Source organism: Schistocerca gregaria, chromosome 7 (genome assembly GCF_023897955.1).
Source record: "Schistocerca gregaria isolate iqSchGreg1 chromosome 7, iqSchGreg1.2, whole genome shotgun sequence".
Classification (NCBI taxonomy): Eukaryota; Metazoa; Arthropoda; class Insecta; order Orthoptera; family Acrididae; genus Schistocerca; species Schistocerca gregaria.
The window spans coordinates 192,761,490-192,776,777 of NC_064926.1; positions in this window are offsets into that span (position 1 = coordinate 192,761,490).

Consider the following 15,288-nt stretch of genomic DNA (forward strand, 5'->3'; position numbering starts at 1 on the left):
TTGGTCGACGTATCACTGCACGTCTTCAAACCCCTAGGACACTTCAGGAGCTCCGACAGGCACTGGTGCAAGAATGGGTGGCTACACCCCATCAGCTGCTCGACCACCTGATCCAGAGTGTGCCAACCCGTGGTGCGGCCTGTCTACGTGTGCATGGTGACCATATCATATATTGATGTCGGGGTACATGTGCAGGAAACAGTGGCGTTTTGTAGCGCATGTGTTTCGGGACGGTTTTCTCAACTTATCACCAATACCGTGGACTTACGGATCTGTGTCGTGAGTGTTCCCTATGTGGCTAAGCCATTAGCGCCAGTTTCGTGTAGTGCCAAGTTGTGTGGCACCAGATTCAGCAATTATCCTTAATCTATAAGCATGAGTTTAGTAGAAAAGTTCCAATAAACATTGATCGGTAAACGAGCTGTTTCCGAGATAGTTGCTTGTATGGTCACGAGCCGCCACTGGCTACAGTAAGATGCATTTCCCTAGTTAGCACAAATCTAATGGATGATCAACAAAAAGAACAGATTTCAATTGCTTAGAAGACAGACTATATAAGATAAAATCCCATTGTGCATGTCACTGGATAGAGGAAGGTTAAAATTTTTACAGAGCGGCGCTTGTAAGCTTGTTTGTAGCTGCATGACGTCCACACCACAAAAGAAATCAAGTATGTGTTCGACTCTGTGCGAAATCAGTCCATTTTTCAAGTGAAACATGCACTCCACTGACGATTCAGCAAGAAGCAGCCTCTGCACAAGCAGGTTTATGACTGGCATACGAAGTTGGTTGCATGTGCGAGGGGAAGAGCTCTGGCCGGCCACGAATGTCTGATGGAAATGTCGAGTGTATTCGAGATGCGTCCACACGCAGCCCTCGGAAGTCCACAAAACGGGCAGTCCAGGAACCTCAATTTACTCGAACAACGGTGCTCTGAAACGATGCATGTGTATGAAGCCTTGCAAATTGCAGTTACGGCAGCAATTGCATCCAACGACCATAACAGTTCGAGAGGTGGCATGCCTTTAGATGCACACAGTGACTTGCCCCCTCTCATATTTATGTCTTACTGTGAGTAATTCTATTTGGGGAAGTATGGCCGAATATTGTCATTAGAAGGCTAGTACTGAGAACTCAGAAGCTATGAATATTTTCCTCCCTAATTGCATGCGGTGAAAAGTTGCTATTGCTTCACACGCGGACTTCCCACACAGCATCTCTCGTCACTCTGGTGGTCCGGTGACAGGCGGGTTCTGCTGATCTTGAAAGGGTTACGCCGACGGGTGTGAGGGAGTTGAGTGGATGCTTTCCAGACGCCGACATTGTCAGAAGAGCGGGGGTGATACGCCCACAGGGGCCTAAAGGAGCGGCTGCGGCTAGAGATTCCATTACTTCGCAGAAACTTGGTGAAAACACTTTAGGACGGGCTACCAGCGAGGCGTGGGAATGACTTGTGTTCCCAGGCAGTCTGGGCGGGAAAATTCCCGTGTTTCATGTGTTTTATTATTTTGAGTTTAGTCATAATAAATCAATTTGTTATTTTGGACAAAACTTTCACTCTGTTGATCGGTAGAGCAACCCTTTCATTTCTGACTACGTTAATGAAACTTTCCTTTATCAAATTAATTCCTATCAAATTAAATTATTGCAGGTGCCAAACTCTTTTCTACTCCACTTGCAGGGTCGACTACAGTCAGTTCGCGTTTCTTTTTAATCCATGTACAACAGCAAAAGTCGGAGTAACAAAAGGGGGGGGGGGGCTTAAAGCATCATTGCCATATGAAGATTCTAGAAGAATTTGGTGTTAAATACACTGCTAGCCCCGGCACCCTGCAGGTTCAAAAGTTCAAATGTGTCTTAATTACTAAGGGACCACACTACTGAGGTCATTGGTCCCTAAACTCACACACTAACTTATGTGAAGGACAACACACACACACATTCCCGATGGAGGACTCGAACCTCCGGCGCAAGCGGCCACGCAGTCATCTATCAGGTAAAGCAAACCGTCATAATACAAGAACCTGGGGTTTGCAAAATCCTGGCGTCTTCGTCGAACATGAGACTGACCGAAACTGAACATGTTTTCTGTTCACAACGTTTAACAACATTACTTTTTTGTGGAGGAAACTGTGACAGGACTGTCATACCTGGGCATGCTGCAAAATTCGTTGTTTCTTCAACTTCACGAAGGTGCCAATGATTTCATTTTTATGCGTGGCGAAGCCCCACCTTACATATACCTTCAGCTGAAGTGTTCTTAACAGCGCCGTTCCACAACGTTGGATTAGAAGAGGTGGCCAACCAGATCCTGTTAACTGCTTTTCGCGCACCTGTGGCAGCTACTCTACAAGAGCTGAGAAATCGAATTGTTGCATCTGTTCTTTTGAATTACCCTGTATTTGAAATGCAAACTTTTTGAATAAATTGCCATATAACTTGGCTCTGATTTCACCTATGGTCTACGTTAATAAGAATGCTACTTCAACACTTCATATGTTACTATTTCGTGTATGCTCATAACTGTTAAAAAGGGCCGTTGCTCGTATTTTGATGCAAAACGGCTTTATTCCTCGAAGTGAGTTTTGAATTCCTTTAATTATTTCTTGATCACCTCGTAAATTTTGACAAGACTGTATAATTCGCTGCATCTGTTTTTTAATATTATCGGCGGGAGTGCTGCAACTTCACTTTATAGGTGACCCCAGACAAATCTAGAAGATTAAGATCAACTAATTTTGGAGGCAAAGCTACAGGCCCTGCTCGATTTTTCGATGTTGGACCACACTGATGTTAGATGTCGTCTTACATCCGCACAAAAATGTGCCGGTGTCCCATCGTGTAGTACCGTATTCCCCAACCATGAGTCGTCGGTGAAATTTGATCCCAATCAGACGGAGACTTAATCCACAAGTTCATATTTCAAATACATCTATCAATCTCTCTACATTTCTTTCCACGAACAATACGAGACTGGAATAGAAGGGAGAACCGATAGAGGTACTCAGGGTACCCTCCGCCACACACCGTCAGGTGGCTTACGGAGTATGGATGTAGATGTAGATTATAAAAATGTACTCATTTGTATGTATGTATATTCCACATGTCCTTCGAAACCACGTGATCGATGTGAAGCAACCTTGGTAGGTATATCACTTACCATCTGAAAAGAGGTGTGGAATGGAGTCCAATAGAAGCGTAACTAATGATACACTAACACCCACTCTATTATCATCCAATATTTGAGAATGAGAACACGTAGTGACCTGCAGCAAAATTTTCAATATTTTCGAAATTTCTTCTCAAGGACCGTTCCACAAAATTCTGGAAGAAAAAAAGTTTATCGCTTACTACAGACACGCTGTTGTTGCAGCAAAACTGCCGCATCAACCATGACGTTTTCATTTATTACTTCTTCACTACTAACTCTATTCGCAACACATTTTGCATACAGTGTCCACGCATACCAAGTAATGTACCTATAAAAATGGTTCAAATGGCTCTAAGCACTATGGGACTTAACATCTGAGGTCATCAGTCCCCTAGACTTATAACTACTTAATCCTAACTAACCTAAGGACATCACATACATCCATCCCCGAGGCAGGATTCGAACCTGCGACCGTAGCAGCAGCGCGGTTCCGGACTGATGTGCCTGGCCACAGCGGCTGCAATGTACCTGTACAATTATATCACTGAACGACACATAATTCAAGATATAAGACGCCATAAACACTGAGATGCGTTGATAACTAAGTTTTCTTAAAACAGGGCGCAAATTACACAGTCAAGCAGAGGTGATAATGTGAGTACTTGGCGACTTCCAACAAACATTAATATCAAACCTTTTCTAAACTTTTACTCATTTACCTTCTTATGTTCAAATATTTAACACATTGACCCTTTTGTAAAGGTAATGAGAAGTTTGAAGCTCTTTCATAAAGGGGTGTTAGATTCTTCACTGATTAGTTACTGTATGGAAAGAAGAACTGTGGGGCTAACAACCATTTACATTATGGTGGCGTAAGCTGGCGCCACCACACCATGTGGCATAGAAGTTAAAAGAAGATCAACAGAGGCCAAAAACAGACTTGCAGGAAATGCGCGCCGACGTCCTCTTGGTCGCCAGTATTTAGGATCGACGCCGCGGACCGGAGTGAGAGTCTGTTCGAGTCCTTCGCACCGAGTTAAGTTCCAGTGTCGTCAGTCGCCTATAACTCAGAGGCAGACGGCACGTAGCAACCTCACTGCGAACATAGCGGACTTTGTACTTCACCAACAGTGAGGCTAACGGGGCCTATACAGAAAAGCTTGTACCACAACGAATATCTTAAGTAAACTTCTCATTCTTATAAATAAAGAACCCAGTTAATCTGTAACACCCCACCTGTTACTTGTCTGGATTTTGCGTGTGTTCGCCCCTGTCAAACAACTTACAGAGAAATCGGGAGTGGAAATGTACCCCAGAATGGATACCGCTAGACTTAAATGTCAATCTGTCACCTCTAATTAATCTGCGGTCATAGTGTTGACGATAAAGCACACCTATTTTTAATTCTAAACATGAACCAAAACGAACACCTAGGGGGTTCAATCATATCAGACAATTACACAGAAATAAAATAAAGCAAAGGGTGAATTCAGGACCAAATTACTGAAAATAAAAGCTGTACTGAATTAATAAATTTTTTATCAACTTCAGACCAGTACTAAATAAAAACACAAATGAACCATTTACAAATTACCCTCCTAGCTGGGATTGGCAGTGGACTGTGTCAAAATCGGTACGAAACGTGATCTCTTATAAATTGGCTGACCGACTGACATCGACACAAAACGAAAAGTAAGAAGCATCACTACACCCCAAAGTATCGTGAAACATCGGTGGAAAAAGCAATTGCACGTGATCCAGCTATTTAACGCTACTCCTGACGCAGGCAGAAGCGGGAGCGATCTCACCGTACTACTAATGCTGCGGCTGCAGTCTCCGGCGGGCGACGGCGCGGCCGTGGAATCCGGGTGTGGCGCCTCGGAAATACACTTCTACGAGGGTAATGCCAAAATTAAGGTCTCCTATTTTCTTATAAGTACAGAACTGTTTGTGTAGCAGTTGGTCACACTGTTATGGAGAGTGCTCCACGCACTGTGTGTAAACATGCACACGCCGCACTGAGACACTCAGTCTTGGCTTGGCAGCCGTTGAGAGTGGAGCTCCCGTTGGATGTTACCGCAAAGTGCGACTTGCGCGCAATTATTCGGTTTCTGAACGCAAAGGCCACTGCACCGACTGAAATCCATCGCCAATTGACGGTAGTCGTGCATGGTCGGACCGAAATTCACGACAAATAAAGGAGCGGGAGACCGTCAATTTCTGAGGAGACATTGTTGAAGGTTGAGCAAAGCATGCGTGAAGATCGGCGAATCACCCTGGATGATCTCTGCACGTTGGTTCCTGTGGTTTCCCGAAGCACCGCTAACAGAGTTTTAAGGGAAACATTGAACTACTGGAAGGTGTGCGCAAGATGGGTTCCACGCTTGCTGACTGAGGATCACATGTCGCAACGAGTTGATGCTTCCCGCGCATTTCTTCACCGCCTTGCAACCGTACAGGACAACTTTCTGGACTCAGTTGTCACGGATGACGAAACCTGGACATACCACTTTACGCCTGGGACCAAGCAACAATCACGCTAGTGGTGGCATCCTTCTTCGCCAAAGCTGTAGAAATTCAAACGAACACAGTCTGGCGGTAAAGACAGGACAACCGTTTTTTGGGATCAGAAAGGGGTATTTTGGTCGGCTTTATGACCACTTAACGCTGACAGGTACTGCGAGACTCTCAAAAAACTCAAACTGGGATTTCAGAACCGGAGAAGAGGAATGTTGAGCAAGGGCGTACACATTCTCCATGACAACGGTCGTCCACACATCGCTCGGCAAACTGTTGCTCTCCTGCAACAGTTTCAGTGGAACATAATCACCCACCTACCCTATAGTTCTGACTTGGCACCCAGTGACTATCACCTGTTCCCTAAAAGACCATTTGGCCGGAAAGCGATTCAGATCCGACGACGAGGTGAAAGAAGAGGTTCATAACTTTCTAAACAGCATGGCGCCGAGCTGGTATGACATGGGCATACAAAAAGTGCCACAGCGTCTACAAAAATGCATAGACAAAAATAGTGATTATGTCGAAAAATAGCTAAGTGTTCAAGCTGTAAACTGATGTAAACCATTGTAGAAATAAACAGGTCTATGTACTTATAAAAAATAGGACACTTTGCTTTTGGGATTACCCTCGTACAATACTTGGACAACAAACTGCTGTCCGTAAATTTCTCATATTGCGACGATCTTCCCATCATCAAAGAGCTGACACGGCTCACGTCCTCTCAGAACGAAAGCCAAAGCCGGGAGACCTCGACAGAGAGTCGAGCAAGATCGCTCTTCTCCTCCGGTTTCCCCTACCAAAACTTTACCGAGCGAATCACATCCCTAGAAATAGCTCAAAATACCCAGTTTCCCAGTGCCGACCAGTGCACGGTCTGTGAATCTAACTATTTTCCACAATTCTTCCTTTCTACCAAATTTCACGAGTAAATTCAGTCCAAGCCACCAGGGAAGCTCCACAGCTATAGGCAACAACAATTTTTCCAGAATTTTTACCTCCTAAGGGAATCCTGTTCTGCCCCACTTCAATTACTCGAGGGCCTAAAATGAATTCGAAAGTAAAGTTCTATGTACTGACTTGGCAGAAAATCCTAAGAAATTTTGGTCCTATGTCAAAGCGGTAGGTGGATCAAAACAAAATGTCCAGACACTCTGTGACCAAAATGGTACTGAAACAGAGGATGACAGACTAAAGGCCGAATTACTAAATGTCTTCTTCCAAAGCTGTTTCACAGAGGAAGACTGCACTGTAGTTCCTTCTCTAGATTGTCGCACAGTTGACAAAATGGTAGATATCGAAATAGACGACAGAGGGATAGAGAAACAATTAAAATCGCTCAAAAGAGGAAAGGCCGCTGGTCCTGATGGAATACCAGTTCGATTTTACACAGAGTACTCGAAGGAACTTGCCCCCCTTCTTGCAGCGGTGTACCGTAGGTCTCTAGAAGAGCGAAGCGTTCCAAAGGATTGGAAAAGGGCACAGGTCATCCCCGTTTTCAAGAAGGGACGTCAAACAGATGTGCAGAACTATAGACCTATATCTCTAACGTCGATCAGTTGTAGAATTTTGGAACACGTATTATGTTCGAGTATAATGTCTTTTCTGGAGTCTAGAAATCTACTCTGTAGGAATCAGCATGGGTTTCGAAAAAGATGGTCGTGTGAAACCCAGCTCTCGCTATTCGTCCACGAGACTCAGAGGGCCTTAGACACGGGTTCACAGGTAGATGCCGTGTTTCTTGACTTCCGCAAGGCGTTTGACACAGTTCCCCACAGTCGTTTAATGAACAAAGTAAGAGCATACGGACTATCAGACCAATTGTGTGATTGGATTGAGGAGTTCCTAGATAACAGAACGCAGCATGTCATACTCAATGGAGAGAAATCTTCCGAAGTAAGAGTGATTTCAGGTGTGCCGCAGGGGAGTGTCATAGGACCGTTGCTATTCACAATATACATAAATGACCTGGTGGATGACATCGGAAGTTCACTGAGGCTTTTTGCAGATGATGCTGTGGTGTATCTAGAGGTTGCAACAATGGAAAATTGTACTGAAATGCAGGAGGATCTGCAGCGAATTGACGCATGGTGCACGGAATGGCAATTGAATCTCAATGTAGACAAGTGTAATGTGATGCGAATACATAGAAAGATAGGTCCCTTATCATTTAGCTACAAAATAGCAGGTCAGCAACTGGAAGTAGTTAATTCCATAAATTATCTGGGAGTACTCATTAGGAGTGTTTTAAAATGGAATGATCATATAAAGTTGATCGTCGGTAAAGCAGATGCCAGACTGAGATTCATTGGAAGAATCTTAAGGAAATGCAATCCGACAACAAAGGAAGTAGGTTACAGTACGCTTGTTCGCCCAATGCTTGAATACTGCTCAGCAGTGTGGGATCCGCACCAGGTAGGGTTGATAGAAGAGATAGAGAAGATCCAACGGAGAGTAGCGCGCTTCGTTACAGGATCATTTAGTAATTGCGAAAGCGTTACGGAGATGATAGATAAACTCCAGTGGAAGACTCTGCAGGAGAGACGCTCAGTAGCTCGGTACGGGCTTTTGTTAAAGTTTCGAGAACATACCTTCACCGAAGAGTCAAGCAGTATATTGCTCCCTCCTACGTATATCTCGCGAAGAGACCATGAGGATAAAATCAGAGAGATTAGAGCCCACACAGAAGCATACCGACAATCCTTCTTTCCACGTACAATACGAGACTGGAATAGAAGGGAGAACCGATAGAGGTACTCAGGGTACCCTCCGCCACACACCGTCAGGTGGCTTGCGGAGTATGGATGTAGATGTAGATGTAGATGTAGATGTAGTGGAACATAGTCGACATCACGCCCAGCAAGCCACTGGCTTGCCCCATTTCAAATACTCGAGGGCGTAAAATTAGTTGGATTTAGGGGAGAGCACACCCAGCAAGCCACTGCTCTGTTTTGTAAACACGTGAGGTTACACACGTGGAGACGCGCTGTCAGGCTGCTGGCCGAGTGCTGTCCCCGGTGCCTCGCATATAATGCACTGACGCAAAATCTGATAATTACAAAATCGCGTAATTCTCCCTGTATTGATTGACTGATTGATTGATTTTAACAGGGGAGCTAAAACAGCTTAGGTCTGACCCACCACTGCCCGCACTGTTTTGTTCGTTACCTCCAAATAGTCCTCAGCTCGTGGTCTTGCGGTAGTGTTCTCGCTTCCCGCGCACACGATTCCTGGTTCGATTCCCGGCGGGGTCAGGGATTTTCCTTGCCTCAAAATGACTGGGTGTCTCCATCATCATCATTCATCCCCATTACGCTCGGATGGAAGGCAATGGCAAACCACCTCCGCGAGGACCTTCCCTAGTCGTCCCTCCGCTCCTTGGAGTATGGGACCTCATCATCATCACCTCCAAATAACACCAGATTTAACGTATGTGCCATAAACAATGATTTTAATTGTGTTTTAGTGATTTTTAGAAAATGCTTTGATTTCAAACATTCCTGCTAATTACAGTGTCTCCTTGAGGCATAAAAAATACATTTTACACTTGCAGTGTCTAAATTTGCCTATACTTAGGACTGCTGTTGACATTTCATTGGCATTGCAATTAATTAATATGCGTGAGATCTGCTGGTAACAAACGTTAAAAAAGCGGAAAGGTCCTAGCTGTTACGTTTATGTGAGCATGAACGGATGAGATGTAAACATTTTCGTAAACAAAATGTTGATATTTGCTTCCTGTATTTAACGGACTTGGAATACTGTAGCAATTATGAACAACAGTTAGTCTCTTAATTGTTGTTCAGCGAGTTAACCAGAGAGCTAGAACTAGCACTGTAGTGAGCCAGTAATTTTGTCAGCTTCTTTCGGTGTTCTAGATCATGTCCTACGACTGCATACCACAGATACATTTCACGTCCTCCCTAGAGTAGCTTGGTGCAAAACAGCGGAGAATCATTCGTCAACGGTAGTCCTTTTATTCAACACGAGAATCAGTTAATGAAGCTGCCAAGTTTTTGCAAATACACTACTGGCCGTTAAAATTGCACCACGAAGATGACGTGCTACAGACGAGAAATTTAACCGACAGGAAGAAGATGCAGTGATATGCAAATGATTAAATTTTTAGAGCATTCTCACAAGGTTGGCACTGGTGGCGACACCTAGAACGTGATGACAGGAGGAAATTTTCCAACCGATTTCTCATACACAAACAGCAGTTGACCGGCGTTGTTGTGATGCATCGTGTAAGGAGCAGAAATGCGTACCATCACGTTTCCGACTTTGATAAAGGTCGGATTGTTGCCTATCGCGACACTGCCGCTCGCGTTGGTCGAGATCCAATGACTGTTAGCAGAATATGGAATCGGTGGGTTCAGGAGGGTAATACGGAACGCCGTGCTGGATCCCAACGGCCTCGTATCACTAGCAGTCGAGATGACAGGCGTCTTATCCGCATGGATGTAACGGATCGTACAGCCACGTCTCGATCCCTGAGTCAACAGATGGGGACGTTTGCAAAACAACAACCATCTGCACGAACAGTTCGGCGACGTTTGCAGCATCATGGACTATCAGCTCAGAGACCATGGCTGCGGTAACCCTTGACGCAGCATCACTGACAGGAGCACCTGCGATGGTGTTCTCAACGACGAACCTGGGTGCACGAATGGCAAAATGTAATTTTGTTCGGTTTACAGCATCATGATGGTCGCATGCCTGTTTGGCGACGTCGCGGTGAACACACATTGGAAGCGTGTATTCGTCATCGCCATACTGGCGTATCACCCAGTGTGATGATATGGGGTGCCATTGGTTACACGTCTCGGCCACCTCTTTTTCGCATTGACGGCACTTTGAACAGTGGACGTTACATTTCAGATGTGTTTCGACCTGCGGCTCTACCCTTCATTCGCTCCCTGCAAAACCCTACATTTCAGCAGGATAATGCATGAATACATGTTGCAGGTCCTGTACTGCCCTTTCTGGATACAGAAAATTTTCGACTGCTGCCCTGGCCAGCTCATTATGCAGATCTCTCACCAACTGAAAACGTCTGGTCAATGGTGGCCGAGCAACTGGCTCGTCACAATACGCCAGTCACTACTCTTGATGAACTGTGGTATCGTGTTGAAGCTGCATGGGCAGCTGTACCTGTACGCGGCATTCAAGCTCTGTTTGACTCAATGTCCAGGCGTATCAAGGTCGTTATTACGGCCAGAGGTGGTTGTTCTGGGTACTGATTTCTCAGAATCTATGCACCCAAATTGCGTGAAAATGTAATCACATGTCAGTTCTAGTATAATATATTTGTCTAATGAATACCCGTTTATCATCTGCATTTCTTCTTGGTGTAGCAATTTTAATGGCCTGTAGTGTATATAAAGGGCGACAAAAAAGTTTCAGTTCGAAGACCGTACAGACCAGAGTCAGTGTGGCAATAGGCAAAATAGGCGTGAGTATTGAGGCAATCATCCTAGCGACACACCAAGCTGAAAATACCCGTTTGGTGAAACAAGGGACGGAAGGCAAAGAATCGCATGGGGAAAGATTTGGACTACAGATGGGGTGCTCGGGTGTCTGCCATTTGCGTTGGTTTAACTTCTGTGTTATGACAGTTGCGACATGGGGACGTGCGTTGCCATGTGGCAGCAGTTCCCCTGGACGCACCATTCCACAATGGTGGTTTTCGATAGACGTACTGCTCCATATACATTCTTCATTCTATGATTCATCTCTACCGGTATTTTTCCTCCAGCTGCCAAGAGAAGAATAACAACACGTTGGTCCATGCTGCATTTGGTAATAATGTTCATGTTTACACATTTACCGCAGGCACGTCGGAAAGACACGAATACACAACTGATCCCTCGCCTATATGTCGCCGCTTATAAACCAGCATCGGAGTCGCGCTAGGCTGCTTATATACTGTTAGCAACGCCCTCAAACAGAAACTTATACCACTTGGAGATGAAGAATTCGTGGTAGATCAAATATGTCCGTCTGTAGAAGGAGTAAGGCATGGTGTAGTACTCAACCTTCAAAGAATGTATCAAGAACATGAGCTCATTTCTTTTTAGGATGGTGTTCGTTAAACTGAAATAAAGTTACATTCAAAACTCCTCGAATTTTCATTTAAACCCAGACTCAAAAAAATGGTTCAAATGGCTCTGAGCACTATGGGACTCAACTGCTGTGGTCATCAGTCCCCTAGAACGTAGAACTACGTAACCCTAATTAACCTAAGGACATCACACACATCCATGCCCGAGGCAGGATTCGAACCTGCGACCGTAGCAGTCGCACGGTTCCGGACTGCGCGCCTAGAACCGCGAGACCACCGCGGCCGGCCCAGACTCAAGTGAAAAAAAATTTAATAAAGAAAGACTGAATGTAAGTGAAAGTGAAGAAATGTGATGAAATACTTTCCCTATTAAAAACTTAACTCCATCCGAACAGGCCTTGGAAGGCCCAACGGGACTGACCGGCCGCCGCGTCATCCTCAGCCCACAGGCGTCACTGGATGCGGATACGGAGGGGCATGTGGTCAGCACACCGCTCTCCCGGCCTTATGTCAGTTTAAGAGACTTCTCAATCAAGTAACTGCTCAGTTTGCCTCACAGGGGCCCAGAAGTGCTCGGTAGACAGGATGGTCACCCATCCAAGTGGTAGCCCAGCCCGACAGGGCTGAACTTCGGCGATCTGACGGGAACCGGTGTTACGACTGCGGCAAGGTCGTTGGCACTTACCCTGTTACAAATGTAAAAAGTGTTTGTTTCATTTTCACACTTACGTAGGAGAAAGATTGACCATAATTTTTGGCATACTTCTTACCCAGACAGACAATTTTGTTCAGAGTTGAGAACAAACAGCAAACCAAAACTAACTACCAATGAAATATGTTACAAATGTGCGTGAAATACATGGTGTGGAAAAAGTATACAAACACCGCAAGGACTGCTTGCTTGAAGATGCCTGTAAATGCAGAAGCTGAGCCAAGCATTGAGGTTGCAGTGTTGTATTTGTGCAGTGGCCACGAACGGCACCTACGTGATGTCCTCAATACGTTGTAAGTGTGAATCCTAGCCAGAGCAGTGTTCTGTGTACTGTGTAGTTGTGAGTGCATTACGTCGCGGCGGAGGTTCGAGTCCTCCGTCGGGCATGGGTGTGTGTGTTTGTCCTTAGGATAATTTAGGTTAAGTAGTGTGTAAGCTTAGGTACTGATGACCTTAGCAGTTAAGTCCTATAAGATTTCACACACATTTGAACATTTGTTTTGTCATTACGTCGGATCTCAGTGCAAATTGTTGGTATTCGTGTGGTGGGTGCTTCCGTAACCAAAGTAGACAAAGTCTTTGGTGTTTCAGGAAGCACCATACCGAAAATTTATACCACACAAAGGGAAAGCGAAAAGACATCATCCGTTGCGTCACAACCTGAACGAAATGTGTGTTGAGTGATCGTGACAGACGGTCATAGGAGAGGATTGAGTAGAAAAATAAGAAGACGACAGCTGAAAAAGTTAGTGCAGAACTGAAAGTCGCACTCGTGAACTTTGTCAGCACCAGAACAACACGAAGGGAGCTCCATAAGTTGGGAACTGTAGAACGAGTTGCTGACGCAAATGCCGTTAGCAGGAGAAGAGAGTTCCAAAACGTGGACAGTAGAGCACTGGAATAAAGTTATTGATCCGATGAGGTGACCGAGCGGTTCTAGGCGCTTCAGTCTGGAGCCGCGCGACCGCTACAATCGCAGTTTGAAGCCTGCCTCGGGCATGGATCTGTGTGATGTCCTTAGGTTAGTTAGGTTTAAGTAGTTCTAAGTTCTAGGGGACTGATCACCTGAGATGTTAAGTCCCTTAGTGCTCAGAGCCATTTGATCCGATGAGTCTGATTTTTCACTTTCTCCAACTTCTGGCCGAGTTTACTTCCTAAGAGCGAAACATGTTGGAATTTCGGTGATGATTTGAGCAGCGATAACCTGGTATTCCGTGAGTCCAATAGTTACTCTGCAAGGTTGCATACTGCCAAGGATTACGTGGCCATTTTGGCTGCTCAGGACCATCTTACGGTACGATGTTTGTCCACCTGTGGTGATGCTTTATTACAAGACGACAAGGCCAGCATCGCCCAGAACTGATTTTGTGAGCACGAGGATGAATAGTCGCCTCTTACATGGCCACCGAAGTCACCAGACCTCAATACAGGGTGTCCACAATGAGACTCCAACATTTGAACTCATAAAATCTGAGAGGAAACACAATTTATTGTCCAAAAAATACAGGGAAATCATACAGGAGCTCATCAAGTTTTCATACACAGGTGGACGGTCCAGTACACTTGAACATGGGCGCCACGGGCAGCGCGAAGAATATCAAGTTTATAATCGAGTTCGTGCCATGTGTTGCGGAGCATCTGTTCTGTGACAGAGTTGATGACAATTCTTATGCATTGTTTCTAGTCTTGCAGGTCCTTTACTGGTGTAGCGTATACCCGGTCTTTCACATAACACCACAAGAAAAAATCAAGGGGGATTATGTCGGGCGAACATGGCGGCCAAGGAATTAGACCCCACGGCCAATCCATCGTTGCGGGAATGTGTCATTTAAAAATTTTCGGACATCAAGGCTGCAATGGGGTGGTGCATCGTCCTGTTGAAACATCACATTTGGCTGCAGGCCTGTTATCTGTGGCACGGCAAATTGTTGCAACATGTCCAGGTTAATGGCTCTATCCACAGTCGGCTCCTGAAATAAAAACGGCCCAACAATGCGATTTATCATCAAACCACACCACACATTAACTTTCGGACTGTCGCGCATGTGTTCCCTAGGTGCATATGGATTTTCGGACCCCCAGATGCGCACATTGTGACGATTGCGAGCACCTGACACGTGAAAGGTTGCCTTGTCAGTAAACATCACGCGTGATAAAAATGTCTCGTCCGCGGCAATGCGATCTAACATGACACATGCAAATTCTTCTCGCTTTGGCCGATCATCAGGCTTGATTTCTTGCATAACCTGCACTTTATATGCGTACAAACGAATCGCTGATGAAGCACTTTGTGCTCTGTTGAACGTTTCATACGAAGTTCTCGTGCTGCCTGTCGCACTGACTTCTGTCGACTTTGTTCGAATGACCGCCGCATTTGTTCCACATGATGTTCGCTGATCCCAGGCTTACCACCACCATGCCCTTTCGGAACACTCCCAGTAGCCAAAAACTGATTACACCACTTCTGTATAGTCTTGAACGACGGGGCGCTTTGTTGTAAACTCGACAAAAGCTTCTTTGCACTTGGGTCGCCGATTTTGTCTCTGCATACCACCAGACCACTTGTGCACGCTCCTTCTTTTCCTCCATTTTGCTAAAACAATTGATTGCAGCTCAACTATGGCCAGTTGGCGTATCAAATTAAACACCACAAACTTGTTGAGTTGCTCTGTCTGCCCCTTCAGGTCCACCATCTGAAAAGAGAAAGATATAGGATATTAATATGTTGGAGTGTCATTGTGGACACCCTGTATTATTGAGTCTTTGTTGTCTACTTTGGAGAGAATGGTGCATGATAGTAATCCACCCCCATCATCGTTACCTGAATTTGCCACTGTCTTGTAG